General features: G+C 39.0%; 1 protein-coding gene across 10 annotated transcripts in view; it reads right to left on the bottom strand.

The window, feature by feature from the left end:
• The window catches only part of heph (polypyrimidine tract-binding protein 1 heph), a 170847-nt gene that overhangs the window by 99747 nt on the left and 51429 nt on the right, over positions 1–19671 (bottom strand). The window contains exon 2 of one of the 10 annotated variants that reach the window (XM_068296834.1): positions 1529–1820. The exons of the other annotated variants lie outside the window; for them this stretch is intronic. The gene's annotated coding sequence lies outside the window, so the exon portion shown is untranslated. The remainder of the gene's footprint in view (positions 1–1528; positions 1821–19671) is intronic. 10 annotated transcript variants of the gene reach the window in all.

Below are 19671 nucleotides of genomic sequence, written 5' to 3'. Positions count from 1 at the left end.
GATTGTTTGCTTTTGCCTTTGGTTTTCACTTCTCTTCTATTGCCAGCACTTTTGATATGTTGCTATTTAACGGTTGCTTTTGTAAATATTTAGACTTAATTTTAATTTTAACAACCTCTTTTTTTTTTATTTGATTCTTTTCGGAAAAGCCAAAAAAGGATGGATTTTCAAATTGGGAATAACCAAATAAGCAAAAGGGACGCTAGATTTAGATTACTCTCTGGCGTGTATGTGTGTTTGTGTGAGTGTGGAGATGGATTGGAGCTAAAGGATTCGTCTCTTGTAGTCCTTTTCCTTATCACCTTTGTGCTATGCCCAATTTGCTATCTACCTGTGATTCTTTCAACTCCTAATCTCTCGGCTGTCTTTTTATATTTTTTGCTTCACTTCTCCTATGTCTCATCTACCTTTCGTTCTTTTTTTGCGTTAATTGCTTATTTGCCTGGCAAAGTTTAACAACAGACTAATAAATTTATTGTATGTTCATTTGTAATTGTTCAACAATTTTAAAATCTTTCAAAATCGACTCTTAATTCGAGGTCTCTCACTCGATCTATTTTTCTCGTGTTTAATACTGTTTTCTTAATTCTTTTTTCTCGTTATTTTCTTTAAATAGTTAATCACAATTGTTTGTGAATCAAAGCAAGAGTTAAATTCTTCTTTCAGTTAGCAACAATTCGCCACTTTTGTTTGAGATTTTGTATATTCTTTTCTTTGTTTCTCTTTAGGTTCTGTTCGGTTTGTTGTTGTTGTTTTGTGCCTTTTTGGAATTTTTATGGCGTTAATGGGTTTTCGAATGCGTTTTTGTTTTATTTCAGATTGATCTGGGATTGTTGTAGGTAGTAGAAATAGGCGACAGAGGTATTTGGAGGGTTGAGGGTATATTAATGGAGGATAAAGGAAATACCAGACGATTCTCGAAGATTGACGTTTGCAAAGAATTGTTAGTTGTTGCCTTCAGTTGTTAATTGATTGCATTTGATTGATCTTTCTAGTTTTGCGTATGAAAAACAAACAAAGAGTTGGCTACAGTTGATCGAACCATTTGTTTTATGAGTACTAAAATAATATTAGTTAATATATTTTGGAAAAGATTGTGTTGTTGATTATATAAATGAAAGTTCACACAAATCAAAAGAGATTCATAAAAATCCATTTAATTTTTTTTTTTTTGTTTTGTTAATTGAAAAATCATGACCATTTTTTGTCATCTCGAATGTTTTTTGAAATTGCCAATTCAAAGCCAAACTTCAAATTTAAAGTAAGGTTTAACAACATAACTGAAAAAAAAAATTAAAGACAAAACAAAAAGGGCAACTAAATGAAGTGCAAACAATTTTTAAAAAAATAACAACAAAATGGCACTAAATAACGACAGAAAACAAAAGGCACAAACAAACCAAGAAAAAAAAAAAAATTAAACAAAAAAAATAAATAAATGCGAGTGGGAGAGAAACACAAAAAGGAACAACAAAATACACAAACACACAATGGGCATGAATATTTAATAATAATTTGCTCTTATTACCAATTAAGTGTCGGAGTCAAAGTCGTTGAAGTAGATGAAGTGAAGTTTTTTATATTTTGTTTTATGTTTTCTCTTATTTCTTTTTTTTTATTTGTTTGATTTTTGCTTTTGCGTATTTTGTGGTTGAAAAGTTTCTCGTTCTCTTTTGTTTTTAATTATTATGATGTTTTTTTTTTTTGCTTTTGCTTTTGTTTGTTATTATTTAAGTTTATTCTTGTTGTTCTGTTGTGGTTGTTGTTGTTGTTGGTAGTTGGTTGTTGGTGTTGCTGTGGCGGATCTTGTAATTATGATTCTGGAACAAACAAATGAAATGAAAAATCGCGTTTGAATATGTTTTGTGCTCTCTCTATTTATTTTTTTTTTTTTTTGTACACTTTTTACTTTATTTTCCTTGGCCAAAAATATAAATCATATGAATTCAATGTTTGATAGTTAACTCTATAAATTATTCTAAATGAGTGTTATAATTTTCAAGACTTCGAAGAGTCACATTTTTTTTTTAACACTCAATTTCGCAAATTTTATAAATTTTCTTTTTCCGAGTAAATGAAACAGGTTTTTTTTTTCCTACTATGGCTCTCAAAAATAAACTCAAACGGAGTATTGAATGCTTCTGAAAAATTTTAGCGCCAATTCTCTGCCAAATTCATTCATATAACAAACAAATTAACGAGCTAAAAATAGTTTTTGGCTAAAGAGAATTTCTGGTTTTTCTCTACATAAAGGAATTCCATGAAAAATTTCTTGTGTCTTTCAAAGCTTGTTAATGGGTTACAAAATAGTTTTCAATAGGCACAAAATTGAAAACTTCACTAATTTGTAAAAGTTTTATATAATAGTTATATAATTATAATTGAACGTTTGCTCAAACTGCCAAAATTTCTGGCGACTGAACTTAACCTGGCCCTCCAAAATAATGTTGTTGTTGCTTTCATTTTTGGGTGCTTTGGTAAGTAAATAAAATTTAATGTGATCACAAAAACACGTTTTGGTCAAGGGAATCTCTGAGTGACCGAAGACTGAGGAGAGACCGTGGATTGTCCAACTCTCAGAGCACTTTTTTTTTTTTTTTGGCTGTTGTGGTTCTAACAATTTCGATGAGGGAATAAACGACTCGGGCGGCTCGGCTCTCTGGCTTGATTAACACGCAATGAAATTTCTTTGGCTTTACCGGTTTTTTTCCTCTCTTTTTATTTGTTGTTGTGCAAAAACCAAAACGAAAAGAAAAGAAAAGAAGAAACAATTTTTTGTTAACTGCTGCTGGCTCCTTCCCCTTCTCTGCGTAAGACGTGTAATTACAACAATAAAAATAAACTACGGGAATTATTTTCTATGCGTACTTAGTAAGCGAAAGGCGGCGACAAGTGGCCGGCTAGAAAGAGAGCTAGAGAAACTGGCCAAGACAGGAAAAGACAGAGAGAGAGAGAGAGAGAGAGAGAGAAACGAAGTTTGAGCCAGAGTCAGTGTCAGATCCATAGTCATCATCAGAGTCAAAGTCAGACAGAGTCGGCTGAGTTTAAGTCAGTGCGGAGCGGTGCGGTGCGGTGCGATGTGTGTGTGTGTGTGTGCGGCCTATTGGAACGTTGGCCATAAGGTTTTATGGTTAACTCGTGAAAGAGGAAGACTCGCTACGTCTGCGTTTTGTATTTTGCCTGCTATTTTTGTTTCGTTGTTTTTTTTTTTTTTCGTTTTGGTTTGGTTTTGCTTTTGGGCCTGCAAATACAAAAACGTGTTTCTCGATTGCTTCTCTCACACCCACTTGCTCTCTCTCTCTGTGTATGTCTTTCTCCCTGTCTGTCTTCCCTGTTCTGTGTGGTTCTGGCTTATATTTTTTGCCGGCTATGAAATTTCTTTGCCTGTTCGAGCCTACTATGCCTTGACTTGACTTGGCCAAGAAGAGAACTTGGGAACTGGGAACCAAGAATTGAAACTGAACTTGCTGCTGCTGTTGCTGGCCGTGTTTTTGTTTTTTTGTTTTTGGTAGAGCTTATAAGAAACTGATTCTCGCACAATCGGCCAGCCAGCGAGCAACGAACTTTTGCCAAGTAATTCTTCTTTTTATTGTTATTTGTGTATTATATATATTATTTATAATTTTTGGTTCGTTTTGGTATTTTTTTTTTTTTTTTCATTATTCTCATTTTTTTGTTTCTTCCGACGAGCACAAAATATATTCTTAATTTATTTTTCATTCCTGATTTCTGCTTACATTTATTTTGATGCTTTTGTTGTTGTTGCTGTTGTTTTTTGTAATGATGGTAGAGTTGCAAGTAAATTAAAGATTAAGAGTACACACGGGCAACTTTTTGATTAAGATTGTAGAACTTTGCATAGAGTTTTGAGTTTCAGCCAATTTTCTTTCGTTTCTTTCTCTTTCTTTTTTTTTGAAGCACACACGCAAAGTGAAAACTCGATGGGCCGGAAAAGAAACCGTGTAGAAAGAAAAACGTAGAATCTTTCGCGTGATATATTTTTAACTTTAAATTTTTTGTTAAAAAATATAATTATTTTTATTTTAATTAATTGCCGTTTTATTTGTTATACGCGAAATTGGACTATTTTGTTGTTGTTGATGTTGATGTTGGTTGGGAATGGTGTTAATGTTGGTGGTGTGTGCGTGTGTTGTTATTTTTTTTGTTACTTGTAACTTTTATTTTTCTTTCTTGTATTATTATCCGCGTGGTATTTGCGATACGTTGTTGCTGGTATTGCGGCTGTTTTCGATTTGAACTCAACTTTGATTTGGATATTGAAATTTTCGTGAGTGAGCGAAAAGTGAGTGTGTTGGCGTTGCTGCTGCTGCTGCTTCTGATACTACTATTGCTGTTGCTTTTGCTGCTGCTGCTGGCCTGGCTGATGTTGTTCTTGTTGTTATTATTATTGTTGTTGGTGGTGGCGGCGGCGGCGGCGGCGACGGCAGTGATGGAGATGGGTGATGGTGATATTGGTGGTAGTGATGGTGGTGATGGTGGTTGGTTTGTGATGTTGCTCTGATAGATGTGTGTGTGTGTTGTATGCTGACTGCGACGGCAACGACGACGACGACGACAGCGACGGCAACAGCGGCGGCGGAACGGCTACTCGGGTTCTTGACGATGATGATAATAATGCCGATGATGAAGATAACTGGATTGAACTGTGAACTGGGCACAGGAACAGGAACAGAGAAATTGAGAGGCTACCGACGGCGTGATAATTATTGCTGCTGTTGTTGTTGGTTGTTGCTTTATACTATATATGATTTCCTATAGAGCGAACGAGCTAGCGAGCGTACGAACAGCGGACAGAATTGGAACGGGTTAAAGCAAAGACTGTACGAAGACTGAAGTAAGAACGACTGACATTCTAAGGTAATATACCTTTTTGTTTCGGAGTGCCGTGGTGCGTCGTCGTCCGCGTCGTCGTCATCAGATTGAATCTGTTGCGTTGCCGTCGACGTTAACGTTAACGGCAACGGCAACAGCACAGCAGCGACGCCAACAGAAGCAGCAACGGCAACGCGCGTGTTAACCAAAATAAAGCAACAGTAGAAGAAGGCCCAAAACCGGACCGAGTGTTCGAGAACGACCAACACGGGATGGATGCTTGCCTATTCTCGTGTGTGAGAGACGACGACAATAACGACGACGGCAGCGATGACGACAACGACAATGACGACGGTAACGAAGCGTCGTCGTCGTTTGCGGCAGCATTTCTCCTGCCTTTAGCAGAATTAACTCCGAAAAATGGGAAATGCTTTCGGAGCACGTAGCACACCTTTAATTTGGCTCTCTCTCTCTCTCTTTGTCTGTCTGTCTCGTCTACTCTCCTCCGCTCTCAGCTGTTGCTGTTAAGATTTGTTACCTGCCGGTCGGTTGGTTATGCGTTTTAGGCCCGGCTTGGGTCTTCGATTCGTCCGCCACTTGAGTCGAGTTGAGTTGAGTCTGGTCTTGGCTCTTGTTTTTCTGCCTCAGGTGCGCAATTATTATTGAATGTCTTTTGGTTATTGTTCTCAGCATTATTATGATGATTTGGCAATGTTTGGCTGTGGTGTTCTATGCTGTCTTTTGTCTGTGGTATAACACCTGTATAAGATGATAACTCGTGCAGAAGGAGGATCGTCAGATATTTCTCCTCAAGCGGCACGTTCGTTGTGTGTAAAATCTCACGAAAGCATTATTGGAATAGGGGGACGGATCGGCCCACCGGTTTGTTGTTTTTGTTAACTCTATTGTTGCAGTAAGAGAATTACTGCGACACACACACACACAACACAAGCACACCTTACAGACCCACCACCCACTCGCACCCACAACACACGTGGACCATGTGAGATAGCAAATGCATGCGCCATGCGTGCGCGCCCCTTTATTTGCCAATTGGTGCGAGCGAGTGCGAATGTGGGCGGTGCGAGTAAGATAGAGCGAACGGAAAATCATGAAGGGGGTTTTCTCTCAAAAAAAAGCAATGCGACGACGACGACGACGACGGCAGCAGAGAGACAGCGACGGCAAAATCAACGGGAAAATAATAATTGTTACACCTGCTTCGGAAATGCCCGCATGGGGGTTGGAAATGGGGGCGGAAAGAACGCACGATAACTACGACTACGACTACGACGACGACTATGGCTACGAGACGACGATGATGAATACGACGAAGCGTCGGTCGCTTTCAGGTAAACATCGGCATTTACCACCCCCAATGTATTAAAGGGCGGACGCAGCAGCAGCGAAATGCCGAAGCATGGAAAACGAAGCGCAAGCGAAGCAATGCGAAGGCCCAACGAGCCGATGCCGCCGCCGCGACCAACCCGTCGAGTTTTCTGTTCTGAATTTACGAGACTCCGAACGGGCGCAGCGCGCATGACGCCAAGGTGCAAATTTGGGTGTAGAGGTGTGCGGTTGCAGGCATATCCATACAGCAGGGGAAATAAACTCCCACTCACCCCCTTAATAAGGGGTAGAAGTAGTATAAGTCAAAGTTGTTGTAAGGGGTAGTTTTTTATGTTATCGTCTAGGGGCAACATACAACAAGCTCTAATAGAATGCTAGGCCAAAAAGCTTTCGGAATTTAGCTTTTTTCGTTTGACATACTTAAAAGAAAAACTGCCGCAAGCAACAGTTTAGAACTTGTTATTAACTTGATGGACAATGAGATTCCTAATAATTTGTTTATCTAGGCAATACCAAAGTATCAATGGAGTGCGTAAAAAAGCTTATGCTAAGCGACTCTCAGAATGACTAAAGATTATGGGTTCTCTGTTAAATAGATTATTTCCTACACAGAAACAATGTTGGGGACTTTTTTAGTTACTACAATAATATTTGAGAATATAGAGGTAAAAGGCGAATATCACTTTCAGTATTTTAATAACGAAAACTTAAATATAAAATAAATATTCATAATCAGAATGCAATTATATATTTTTTATATCTTCTAATGCAAAAACATGTTGTTGCTCTAGAAAGGCCTTATATTTATCAGCAGTGTTTCTTTTCAATTCAATTTTTGATTAATTTTCCATATTTTTTATCTATATTTCATCGGAAACTAGTTTCATTATATGAATGTGTCGAAAGTTGGTAAAGATCCCTTTTGGAAACATTTTAAGCTGTTCACTATGATGTACCAGATATACACACACACACACACACTTTCACTGGAGAGACAGACTCTCAATCAAATCCCTTAATGCACTACCCTTTAGCCGTTCCACATCCATTCTGCCTTCTCCTCCCCGGTGGCTCTTGACGAGACATGCAAATGATTGTTGTATAGCTCAGCTTTAGGGGGTATGAGTTTTCACTAATAAAAATAAATTTCATTTGCCAACATTTTCCAAAGGGGGACGCGGCTGTTGCTCCACACTTTTTTTTTTTTTTGAGTTTTTGTTTGATTTTATATGTAAGAGAACCTTTAGCCTTGCTAATCCGAATACCAACGGACGTTTTAGCTTTGTCAGCTGGTTCATTCCGCTGACGCCTCCACCGTACTACCCGACCACAGTCATAGTCAGTCTATCCGTCAGTGTAGTGTGTGTGTCTGGGCAAGCATTACCCAGTTACCGTCTCTTTTAGCGGTGTTAAATCGCCCAGCCCGTTGCCCGTGTGCATAAAAATCGCTTTGTTATTGTTGCAGGCGGTGGCATTGGCATGTGGAAATGTGGCAATGTTAGCGGCGTCATCGATGACGACAATATGCCCCCACCACCCCCTTTCTACCGGCCGCCTTCCCAGCTTGCTTGCTGTGTTCCTGGCTGGGCTGTTGTAGTTGTAAACGGTTTATGGGATTTACGCGCAATTTGTTGGCAACTTTCATTGCTCTTGTTGTTGTTGCTATTGTTATTTGTGTAACTCGCCTCTAAATGTTGTTGTTGTTGTTGTTCTTGTGGAGGAGTAGAGTGTAAAGGGCATATAAAACAATATGCGCGATGCGTTCAGTCTAAGCTGAGGCTCGTTAAATGATTTGCGTTTACTTTTTTACTCACGCTCTCTTTATGCTGTATTAGCCTTGGCAATGGGCTCTTGTTGTTGTCGTTGTTGTTGTTGTTGGTGGTGCTGATGTTATGGTAGTTGAACAAAAAAATGTAAAATGGGGCTTACCTGCAAAGAGCATAAAAAAGAGAAGAGAATCATATATATGTATAAAGTATTATTTACTTTTTATGTACAAATATTGATTAAGCTGTAAAATAAAAAATCCGTTGCCAAAAAAGTATAAAAATTGTTCAAAATTGCCTCGTTTGTTTCATTTTTGTTTTTGTTGTTGTTTTCGGTTCTGGTGATGAGATGATGATGTTGCAGCAGAAGCACTACCATTACCAATACCAATACCAACACCAGCAGCAACATGTTGAGAGAAGACTGTCTACACGGTTAAGGAAAAAGTACAGCACGACACAAAAACAAAGCGCATAGGAGAATGCAGTTTTCTTCAAGATTCAAGCTTAAAGAGACTCACTACATATATTTATGTCTCTCTGTATGTGTGTGTGTGTGTGTGTGTAAATCGCATAATTTTTACTAGCCAGCTGCCCCGTGCAGGGCAAAGAAGACATGCCAGAGGAAGAGGCAAAGGCAGCAGTTAGTCGAACGGCTCAGGCATGCAACAGGCAATGAATCTCAATCTCGGCAAGAGAATAACAACAACAACAACAACAAACGTTGGCAATGGCAATGGCAAGGAAGGAGCGTCCCAATGCCGTTGACTTTGGCAATTCAAGTGCAACATGCAGACAGCACTAAGACAACAACAATAATAACAACAACAGCAACTGAGAGCCGCAGACGACACATCCAACTTTAACTTGCAATGTTTTGGCAAGAAATATGCGGTAACAACATTGCTAGTCTCAGCCCAGTCCCAAGTCACCAGTCGCCAGTCGCGTTAGTACCCAGCAACAGTATCGCCCCTTCCTCTCAGTTTGTCTTGCCCCAGCCAAGGCAAGCCAAGCGAAACGCACGAAATAGTCAACTTGCCACATTTTAATTCACTTCAATATTTCCTTCTGTTGCTGCTGCAACTCTTGGCCAGTTCTCATTGCAAATGGCATAAACGGCAACATTGCATGCAACTCACACACACACACAGGGAGAGCGAGAGACAGATGTCAGTGTTGGCTTTGGACTCGGTCTCTGACTCCGTTCATGCTCTTTCGGAATGTCTTCTTCTTTTCTATTACTTTGTCTTGTGCTTAAAAGTTGGAGCTCTCTGACTGGATGGTTGGTTAGTTGGTTGGTTGCTTGCTTGCTTGGTCCGTGCCACATTCCACTAAATGCGGCCTGCCTGGGCCATAAGTCGCCGCTGGCTGGCCCAGACTCTGTCTCTGTCTCGGGTCTTCTCTTTGGCCAACAATGAAAACCGGCAATGGCAATTGGAATTATTATTGTTGTGCGTTGAAGTCTTTGGGTTTATTTTAAGTTTAATTTATTGCTATCAAGGAGAGAAAATTGCTTGAAATTTATTTACTTAATGTCACATAAAATTATAGAGTTTTCCAGTTCTAATTCAATTTGCTTGCAGTCAAAAAAACAATGACCGAACTAGGGGGAGCTGTTTAAAATGTGTTGGAATATGCCGCCTCAATCCTGCAAGAAGATAATTGCAAAACACAAGTGTTTTCACCCTCTCCCTTCTTTTAGCCCCAAGTTTAATTGGGCTCTGACTTCAGTTCTTCAGTTCACTGGAGCATGCAACAAATTTGGATCTGTCTCTCTTTCTCCGGTTCCCTTCTCATTAAGATAGTCCAAACATTGCATGCTTTGCTGAAACATTTTTCTTCCATCTTTCTACCTCTCTCTCTCAATTGCTTGACCATGAACTTGCCCACTTGTTTGGTACTATGTTCTTCTTGTTTTTTGCGTCCCACTTGTAAAAGCCACTTTGGAGTTTGTTTACATCGTTAATTATTCCACTGGCCCTGCTGGTAGCTTCCCCTCTATCTCTCTCTTTGTCACTCTATTTCTCTTTGGTATTGCAATGGCAACAATTCCTCTTAAATACATTTTTTAGTTTATTATCGCGCCACATTCCTGCAGTGCTTGGCCATTTGCATTCCCAGTGTCTTGGTGCAGCAATCTGTGGAAAATGTGCAAAATAGTTGGCCCTAGCAATGCAGGGACCAAGTGCAACCAACCCTTGACCCACTGGATTTCAAGAAAATAAAAAAAAAGGTATGTACGTATATGCTCTGCAGGTAGGCCAAAAAAGTTCGGCTTGAATTTCGTTCGATTTACAATCGAAATGATGATGGAAACATTTTCAATAACGAAAATTCCAGCCAAAAAAGGGCGAAGGCAACATAAAAAAAGTGGAAACAGAGCCACATCAATGAGGAGCTGCACCGAGTTGAGCTCAGTCATTTTGCCGACGACGCCGTCGCAATTATATTTCGACCGCAAATGAAACAAGTTTGGCAACTTTGGCAACGACAGGCATTTTGTGGCCATTGCCGCGCTCCTGCCTCTGGAGCCAATGCTGCGACCACAACAGCTTCATCATCACCAGGCACCACCATCACCATCATCATCATCAGTGGGGAATCGGGATTGGCAGCAGCAACGGCAACGGCATCGGTTTCAGATTCAGAGTCTGGCCCTACTGCATTTTTGAGATTCCGCCGCCATTTAACAATTCGCTTTGCATCGCTGTACATGTGTGTGTGTGTGTGTGTGTACGAGTGCGTGTGTGAGTGTGTGTAGTAAGTCTGATTGCATAGGGTGCGGGGTGAACCATATGTAGAGTAGTGTGTGGGTGTGGCAATTGCAAAAAATATTTCACAATTGACGACCACAGAATGAAGAGAAAAGTGGCGGCGGAAAGGAAGAAGGAAGAAAGGTAGAAGAAATATCAAGCTAGTGCTGCAGCACGTCGTCCATTAGTTGAAGTGCTTTTCCTATTATCGCCAGCAACCCGACAACCGCGACGCTAATGGCGCGCATAAGGCTCGTTATGATTGCCACCAGCTTGTAGGTCCCTGACGGCGCGTAATGAAGCATAATCTCATTGTAACCACTTACAACCAATAAGGACAGCTACGACAACAACAACAACAACAAGAGAAAAGTATCAGGGAATGCCCGCTAAGCGGATTGGGTCACAACACGCAAGTAGCTCGCTCAGTCAGTCGGTCAGGTCAGGCGAAGAAGAAAAACGGAAGCCAGGCGTCAACTACTACGACTCTGGCATATCCTGGGCACACTTACTGACTCGGACACCAACTCTGACTGAATGACTGACGGCCGCCAGAGTCCATAGAGTTCGAGAATCCTCCCTCGGCTGCTGCCGCTGCTGCTGCCTTACCATCCATCCATATCGAGTGGCACTTTTTAAGTTTATTTACTCGCCACTTGTCCTTTGCTGAGCGCTTTGGCATTTGCAATGTCACCTATTGATGTTGATGTGAATGAATGTGAAACGAGGATGGGAGGAAGGCAGTCGCCAAAGCTTTTCATTAGCGTGATTTGTACAGAGGAGAAGGCATAATGGTTTTTTTTTTTTTTTGTGTGCCACTTGAGCAAAGGGGACACAGGGATAGGACAGGACAATACAACAAATAGCGTATCAAAAGGAAATTCGTTATACGCCTAATTTGAGGCTAAGAAGTGAGAAATTGTAGCTAAGCATATTCAGTTTACGGATATTGGTAACAAGTTCCAATGAAAAAAGGATACACACGTGACACTTGTTCGATATATCTGGGCCAACCATTTTATCATGCTCAAAATGGAAAAAGGTTTTACTTTTGTTTACCAATAATGAAATTTTTTTAGCCTATATTTGAGACATTTCTTTAACGATTTCGGAAAGTTATATACCCAAGTAGTAAATTTTATTAAATGATTGGGAGTTGTCAAGATTTTGTCTCAAACTTGCCAGAAGGGGCAAGAAAGAATGGAATGCTATTAAGTAATTTTTATGACTGATAAAGCTAAGATTAACATTTATTTTCATGAAGTTTAATTGCTTATTGTTTCTTGGATCATCGGACATACTAATAGTGAGCATCAAAGTGAATTTTAAACCATAAAGTACATTAACCAAATTATGGTTAAGTAGAACTAATAACCCAACAATAATCCTCAAAAGAGACCAAAGGAGAAATAAGAAAAGCCACAAACTAAGTGAATCTCTACAACAATTGCCTCAATCTTAGTACAGAAACGAAAAGAAGGGATAGAGATTCACAGTCTAGAACAAAGCAAGGTAAAAGTAAAAAGGGTTTAACAAATTTCAATTTTAGTTTACCAAAGCAGCCAGAAGCAAACCACCAAAAAAGAAAAAGAAAAGCTAAATGCAACGAGAAGGAGTCAAAAGTCGTTGTGAAATACAATTTGGAAGGAACGCACTGCCCAACAAAAACAGCAGAAGAGAGAAATAAAAAGAAGAATCAAGTTTTTGTACAACGGCGGCAGCAACAGCAGCAACAATGGCTCACAGATAATAAGAATCTGGTGCTCAGAAGCATTGCTACCTTTACCTTTTGGCGACCTTAGCTATCCGCTTGGTCTTGCATGAGGCAGGCTCCTCTTGCTGCTTTGATTAGAATTATTTAACCAGCATACTGCAAGAAAGGGCAAAGGAAAACTTGAGTACGGTATCCCGGCTCTAGTGTTTAAATTGCGATTTATGGTACTTACAACAAGGAGTTTCTTGTTTTCTTCTCTTTCTTTCGTTTTTTTTGGAGAGGCTAAACGAAACTAACGGCTAATGAGCTGCATGTTAAGCTGCCAGAACTTTCAATGAAATCAAAAGGAGGCAACAAGCAGCTCACGCACACACAGGCACAGACATACAGACCGACAGACAGGTACATATACAGGTAAAATAAGTGCAGACTGAAAAAGAATGAAAGCGAAGGCCAAGCCACATTTTGATTTCATGCCAGGCAAGAGCTCCAGCAGATAATAACGCGATTGCCACTGCGTTGGCCAGACTAAACTAAAAGCCTGTTTTGGCCAAGAGAAAAAAGGCACAAAAAGAAAAACAAAATATAAAAAACCGATACGAAACAACAATTTTCGTTAGCAAACCCAGCGACGAATACTCCATTTAAGGGCCTCAAGGCCAAGGTTTAACGAGCGTGCCGTCAACGCCATTGCCGCCGCTTCAAAACCAGGCAAGAAAACAAAAGCACAAGAAACAGAAACTGATCGCAATCAGTGGAGTAGCCCCTTAGAGGGTGCAAAAGCAAAAGCAAAGGCTAAGACTTTTTGGCACACAAACCAAAAAAAAAACGACCAACCGCGTGCATCGCACATCGCGTAGCAATATCCTACGACATCCTCTTTGGAGAACCCCACAGAAGCCGCTGCCTTTCGAAAGAGGAGCAAAGGCATGCATAATAAATGCGCAACTGGTGTGCGAAGAAACCGGTTTTAGGAGAAACGGAGAAAGATAGAGAGAGAGAGAGAGGCAGAACTGTTATACATTGGCGGAATAATAAGGGGAAATGGGTAACAGAAAAGCTTTTAGTCTCTGTTAGCCAACAGCATATTGCCAAAAAGGATAAGCCAAGGGGAAATGAGCTTTTCACATAACAGAGCCCAGTAGTAGAGTTTCCTCGACTGCTACTACTACTACTACTAACAGCTATAGAAAGTCAACAAACGGATGACAAACTTCCGGCGGCAAATCAGCGGCGCAGCAGACGATAAACCATCAACTGATGCGCAGACTAACTGGCTAAGCTATCAACTTGCCAGGTCTAGCAAAATTCCATCAACCGTTTGCCCACTCTCTAACGTAAGCATCATCATCGTCACCATCATTATCATCATCATTATCATTATCATCATCATCATCGAAAGCAGCAGCATTTAAATGGCCTCGCAAGAATGCAGATTTTACAGCAAACGCATGCCAATGTCTGGAGCAGAGTCAACAATAACAGAGAGGAAGAGAGAGACAGGGAACACAGTAAGTAATCCAGTCAAACAACTTCACAATGGTAAAAATCTGAAGCTCTGGAACAGTGAAGCTAGTGTTGTGGATGTCGAGTACGTTGACCATTTTGGCAATACCAACACACACACACACACATAGACTTCAACTTTTATGTTAACTCTTTGAACATTTAGCTACCTCCTCCAGAGAGACACCATGAGAAAATTACAACACACTTGTGTCTATGTTCGTCGCGTTTCTCATTTCTCATGAATTGCAACTAAATTTGTAACAAAACCAGACAACAAAAACAACAACAAGAAAATAAACTGGTTTAGAGGAAATGGCGACGTCATCAAGCAATGTGTGTGAACTAGACACAATATATTGCATGCATTTGCCATTTGGAGTCGCTGCCGCTGCCATCAAGAGCGAATGGGAAATATTTTTGTAAGAATGACGAACCTGAAAAGCAGAAATCTCAAGTAGTAATAATAAAAGACATTACATGGCATTAAATTGAAACGAAAGTGCATTTTAAATACGCAAATGCAATATGTGAAATCGAAACTACTCAATCTTACTATGCCTTATGTATTAATATCAGAAGGATCTGACAATTTCTACCACTAAACCTACATCCATTTGAGCTTAACTCTTACCCCACAAATAGAAAAAATGTGGCACGTTTTTAACACAAATGTTTGGAAATTCTTAATAGTTCTAAATCAATCACGTTGTCCTGCCGAGTTTATTTTCTTTTTTCATGTCTGAGACTTTAAGTTATCTAAAAATACGACCTTAAAAAATTACAATTTTTTACATTGAGGTCCGTTTTTATATATAAAAAGTTAAGTATTCTTCTCCAAGAGGAGGTTGTTGTAAATAAAGGATATAAATCAAGTAAAAATCGATCAGTACCAATAGAGAAAGTTTTCTTTTATTATTCATAAAGTAAGTAACTTTTTTTATTATCAATAAGCAGTATATTTTAATCGTCAACAAGATCCAACACCAGAAAACACACACACATAGAATACAAAGGCAGCCAAGCAAAGCTTTTGTGAGTTGTGCGGAAATTAAAGTCACGATCTTGCTTATATTCATAGAAGTGAAGAAACCAGGTAGCTAGAACACACTAGTAGCATTTAGCTGGCGTTTATTGACCCTAATGAAGTTGCAACGCTATAATACATTTTCACATACTTGTATCGCGCTCGAGCCACAACAATCGCATGCACTGTTTTATCTATTAACCCAGCCCCCTTCCTTTCTGCCAATGAACTGCAGGCATATTCAAATTTCAAAGCCAAACAATGCGCGTGTTGCCAAACAACAAATCAGCTAACAAACAAGCTATAGTCTAAGCGACAGTGCGCTGGCGCACACGTTTCGCTTTGGGCCAAGTTCAAGAAGCAAAGTCACAGCCAAAAGGCAAACACGCACACACACATAACCAAACATACCTGGGGACTTTTTGCACTAGGGAAAATATTTCATTATTTGTGGTTGCAAAATAAAACCTAGACTATAAACCAGTTTCCCAGTTGTTGCATGACAAAAGAGTCCAAGAACTGGAAGAGGAGCTGCTCTTGAGAAAAGTGTACGGCGAAAAGGGGGATGTTGGGGTGGAAGCAGAAGGGGGAATGAATACCAACCACAAAAAGCATTTAGGCAAAAGTCTTCAACTAAGTTTTGTGGCCAATATGATGAAATTTATGTCCCAGCAGCATCAACACGGCATCAACAACAACAGCAAGCAGGCAACATTTCATTTGGCATTTTAATTGAAATGCTTGAAGAAAAGTATTTTTCTCGAAAGTATTCAAATTTAATCCATATTCCATCATCATATCGAGAGAGAACCAGAGCGGGGGATGGAAAGCAAAAGCAATGATTGGGGGAAATGGTTGCTAAAGAGGATGATATGGAGAGTCAAGGCGAATATCAGCAGCCTTTGGGCCTGCCAAAGCTAATAATAAAGTTCACAAAATATGCCAAACTTTGCATCAGCAGCAGGAGCAGCAGCACAACAGCAAAAGTTTAACATAATAAATAAACAAAAGGCAATCATTTAGCGGAACAGGAACAACCCATAACAACATAATGAAAATATATTTATTATTTTGAGTGAACAGCAACAGAAGCCAAAATACGAAAAACCGAACGAAAAAAAAAATCAAAAATGAGAGACGATTTCTTTCTGTGCATTTTAACGGTGGGCAGGGAAAAAAGTAGGCACAGCACATAAATATTTTATCATTTATCATAATTATCAGAGATTCTGATTTATATTCTTTAACTCACTACACTACAACAACTACACTACTTAAATTTATACTCACGAAAAGCAAACGTCAATGAAGAGAGTTGAAAGAATATGAAAATCCAAATATTAACTCACCTGCAACAAAAAAGAGAAGAATAATGAAAGTTTAAGCGAAAAGAAATTATTGGAAAAATACTGCATAATAAAAGAGAGCAGCGGAAGCTTGTAAACAAAATAAAAAATTAAATAAATTTAAATGTAATTTCATTTAAATGTTGCTTTAATTTATTATGGAATTCAGTCTGTTTCTTTTGCTTCTGCTCCTTGCTCTGCTTGTTGTTGTTGTTATTAAGGTGATGCCACACTTTAGTTGGCCTGATAAATTTGCCACTTGCACTGGCGGCATCAATTTACCAGCAAAAGCAACAGCAGAGAAAAGAGAGAGCAAGCAAAAGCAAAAGGGCACCCAAAGCAGCATTTCAATTATTAATGCGTTTTTGTTCATTGCATACTTTCAGGCTGGCAGTGAGAAATCAACGCACGCACACACACTTGCATATATGAATGTACTACATATATACTCTCATGGAATACAAAGAAAGCCACTTTGATTTTCTTTAGCTTTGCTACAACCAAACAGTCGGGAGCGTCATATTAGAAACGAGCTGGTAGCGGAAAATGTTATATTTTATTTGAAATGAAGGAAAGTTTATTTTCATTTGAAAGTTTTGACATCTATTGAAACAATAGGAACAAAAAGTCTTGTCAATTTTCCTTCCTAGTTGATTTATTTTGTATTTTTTAGCTTTATGATACAAAACATTAAGAATATTTGCTTGCCAAAAGAAAAAAGTCCTGTTGATTTTATAATTTTTGGTTCCAATTTCTGCATCTCTTATTCAGATAACATATTTACAATGTTACATTTAATTCTATTCATTATGATTTGAAGCAACTTTTTAAGGTGAATAGAAAGACGATTTGCACTTTACAGAGATTCTAAAAATTGGTGGTGGTTATAACAAATCATTGAATTGAGTACAATCTCATATATTTTCTTAGATGAGATAGAAAATTCAGTACAGTCGGCGAATCAAATTCAATTAAGTTTAAACCTTAGGCAGGACTCCTTTAAAACCCCTCCACACTCATCTAGAACTCTAAATCTTGATTCTATTGAAATGACTTAATCTGTATGAAATTTGCTGCTCTATTTATAACTGTCACACTTGGCGGGCTTTTTTGTCTCTTTTTTTGCCACTTGGCATGAGTTTCACATTTCAATTTGGTTGCCCTACTCCCCAAAATGCCATCCCATCATCCATACACACACACACTCACACCCGGCACCTGGCAGCAATCTAATGTCTTGGGTGTTTTAGCAAACAAATTACTTTTAATTTTCAGTGACTTTGATTTTTGTATTTCTTTTTTTTTGGCATTATGAAGCTGCTGTTTGTTGCTGGTGTTGTCATTACCAGTCGCCTTCATTCTCAATCTGAAAACACAGTACACTGACTAGTCATCTCTTCATTTGCAGTCTTTCATTGCTTCTTTTAATACACTTTTATAGAGAGTATAAAGGAATTTATTAGATGTTTGTCACACAAAATGAGAGAAACAACAGACACAGATCAGACTGATTTAAATCCTTCCTTTGGAAATAATTTATTGAAAGGATTCTAAACTATTTGATTTTCATTTGGATCGATGTACACAAAGAAAAGAAAGTTGCGAAGAAAACTTCTCTTGATTTTTTAGGAGAATTTCGCATATAAAAGTTTTATTGGGCGTCCAAATTAGATCTCTATTGAAAAATGTCGTTAATCTCAAGAATCTCGTGAATTTTTCTGATTACTGATTGTCCCTCAATTGGCATAAAGATAAATAGATGCAGGGCTTAAAAAAAGTTTAATGAATATTGCGAATAGATGGCATACTCAAGGATTCAAAGTAAGGACATAAAAACTTCGGCTCATCAAAGCGAGTTTATGGGATATCTTTTGTTTTCTGGATGCCTGTCTTTGCCTGGGGGGCACTTAGATACATTTTCTGCACTTGTCATTTATGCTTTGATTTTGCTTTCTGTTTTTCGGTATTGCTCTCCTTTTGTTTCGCATTTTCATTTTTGCACACGTGAAAAAGGAGCAGAGCAAAAGGCAAGAGGAAGAGTAAAGAGGACGAAAATGTGGTTGATGGAATGGGAATGCGGATGAGGAAGGAGCCAAAGTGACTTTTGAGTGACAAATTGTTTTCAAATTTCGGCTGGCTGCTTATTTGTGTTAATGGCATAAATTTGCATAAAAGCATTAACTGTTTATTTGCTTTACCGCTTGTCTGCCCCTGCTCTTCGTCTTTCTCTCATTTGCCACCCTTTTGTGCATATTTGCAAATTGGCAAAAAGGAAAGAAACAAAAAACAATACCAGGCACAGAACTGGCAACTGGCAAATCTTTTGCCTTCACATATGCATGAACGAAGAAACTTTCCGAGTGAAAGTGAAAAAAGTAGAGGAAAACAAGGGTAAAAAGAGGGAGAAGAGGTTGCCGTTGTTTGTTGTTGCCTGTTGTTGTTAGTCCCCTCGGGGGCAAATGTAATTTTCGACTCGTATTTATTTATTAAAGCCTCCCCGATTGAATTGTGACAAACTTCTCCCCCAACCACATCCTCGATATACATATATATTCACATGAAAAGGTAACTAAGAATGCAAATTAAAATTGAAGAATCTCAGAAAGAGCAAAATAGTAAGGAAATCCAGAGGGTAAAATGGAAAATTTGTTCACATGCATAAAATATTACCCACTAATAGCCAAAGCGAGGGATGAAAAAAAGAAAGAAATAATATTCACTTATTTTCTATATAAAAGCCGTTAAATTGACATTCAATGAAATTAGGCAAATCTCATGAGAGAAATATCATTTTTATTTTTTTGAGGCAAAAAGCAACGATTTCTGATTCCGTTTCCCCCTGCCACTCTGCCGGCCTAGGCCGTTCAGCAGTTTGAGCCTGGCCAAGGGCACGCACGTTGTACTGGCAAAGTAGAGTAAAGCTTAAAAGGCTTACACGAAATGCAACCAAGAGGCAAGAGCCAACTGCCAATGATGGGCATTAAAACGGCTTAAAGGCGTAATATGTTGTGGCTGAAATTACAAACTGTTTAACAGGGATGCGGGAAAAAGAAAATGGGGAAAGGAGCTGATACTGCTGCAAACAATAACAAAGCCAAACAATAACCGAAAAAAAAGAAATTTCTATGGTTTAAAGTATGGGGAATTCATGGCTGCCTGTAAGTTTTTACTTTTACTCAGTGCCTTTTTAATTATATGCAAAGAAATGTTGGACGAAGCCGTCAAAAAGGCTTACACGCACACACACAGAGAGTTGCTGGCGGCGGCGCCACGTTGTTGCCTTCTTCGAAAAGGGACTAAACCCGGTCGGCTTACAGCGAGTCGTTGTGCCGTTGTTGCCTTTGTTGGCTTTTATCATTAACATGACTGCAAAATT

Source organism: Drosophila tropicalis, unplaced genomic scaffold (genome assembly GCF_018151085.1).
Source record: "Drosophila tropicalis isolate 14030-0801.00 unplaced genomic scaffold, ASM1815108v1 contig_859, whole genome shotgun sequence".
Taxonomy (NCBI): Eukaryota; Metazoa; Arthropoda; class Insecta; order Diptera; family Drosophilidae; genus Drosophila; species Drosophila tropicalis.
Note: the sequence above shows the minus strand (reverse complement) of the source record. Positions and strands in the feature narration are given on the sequence as shown.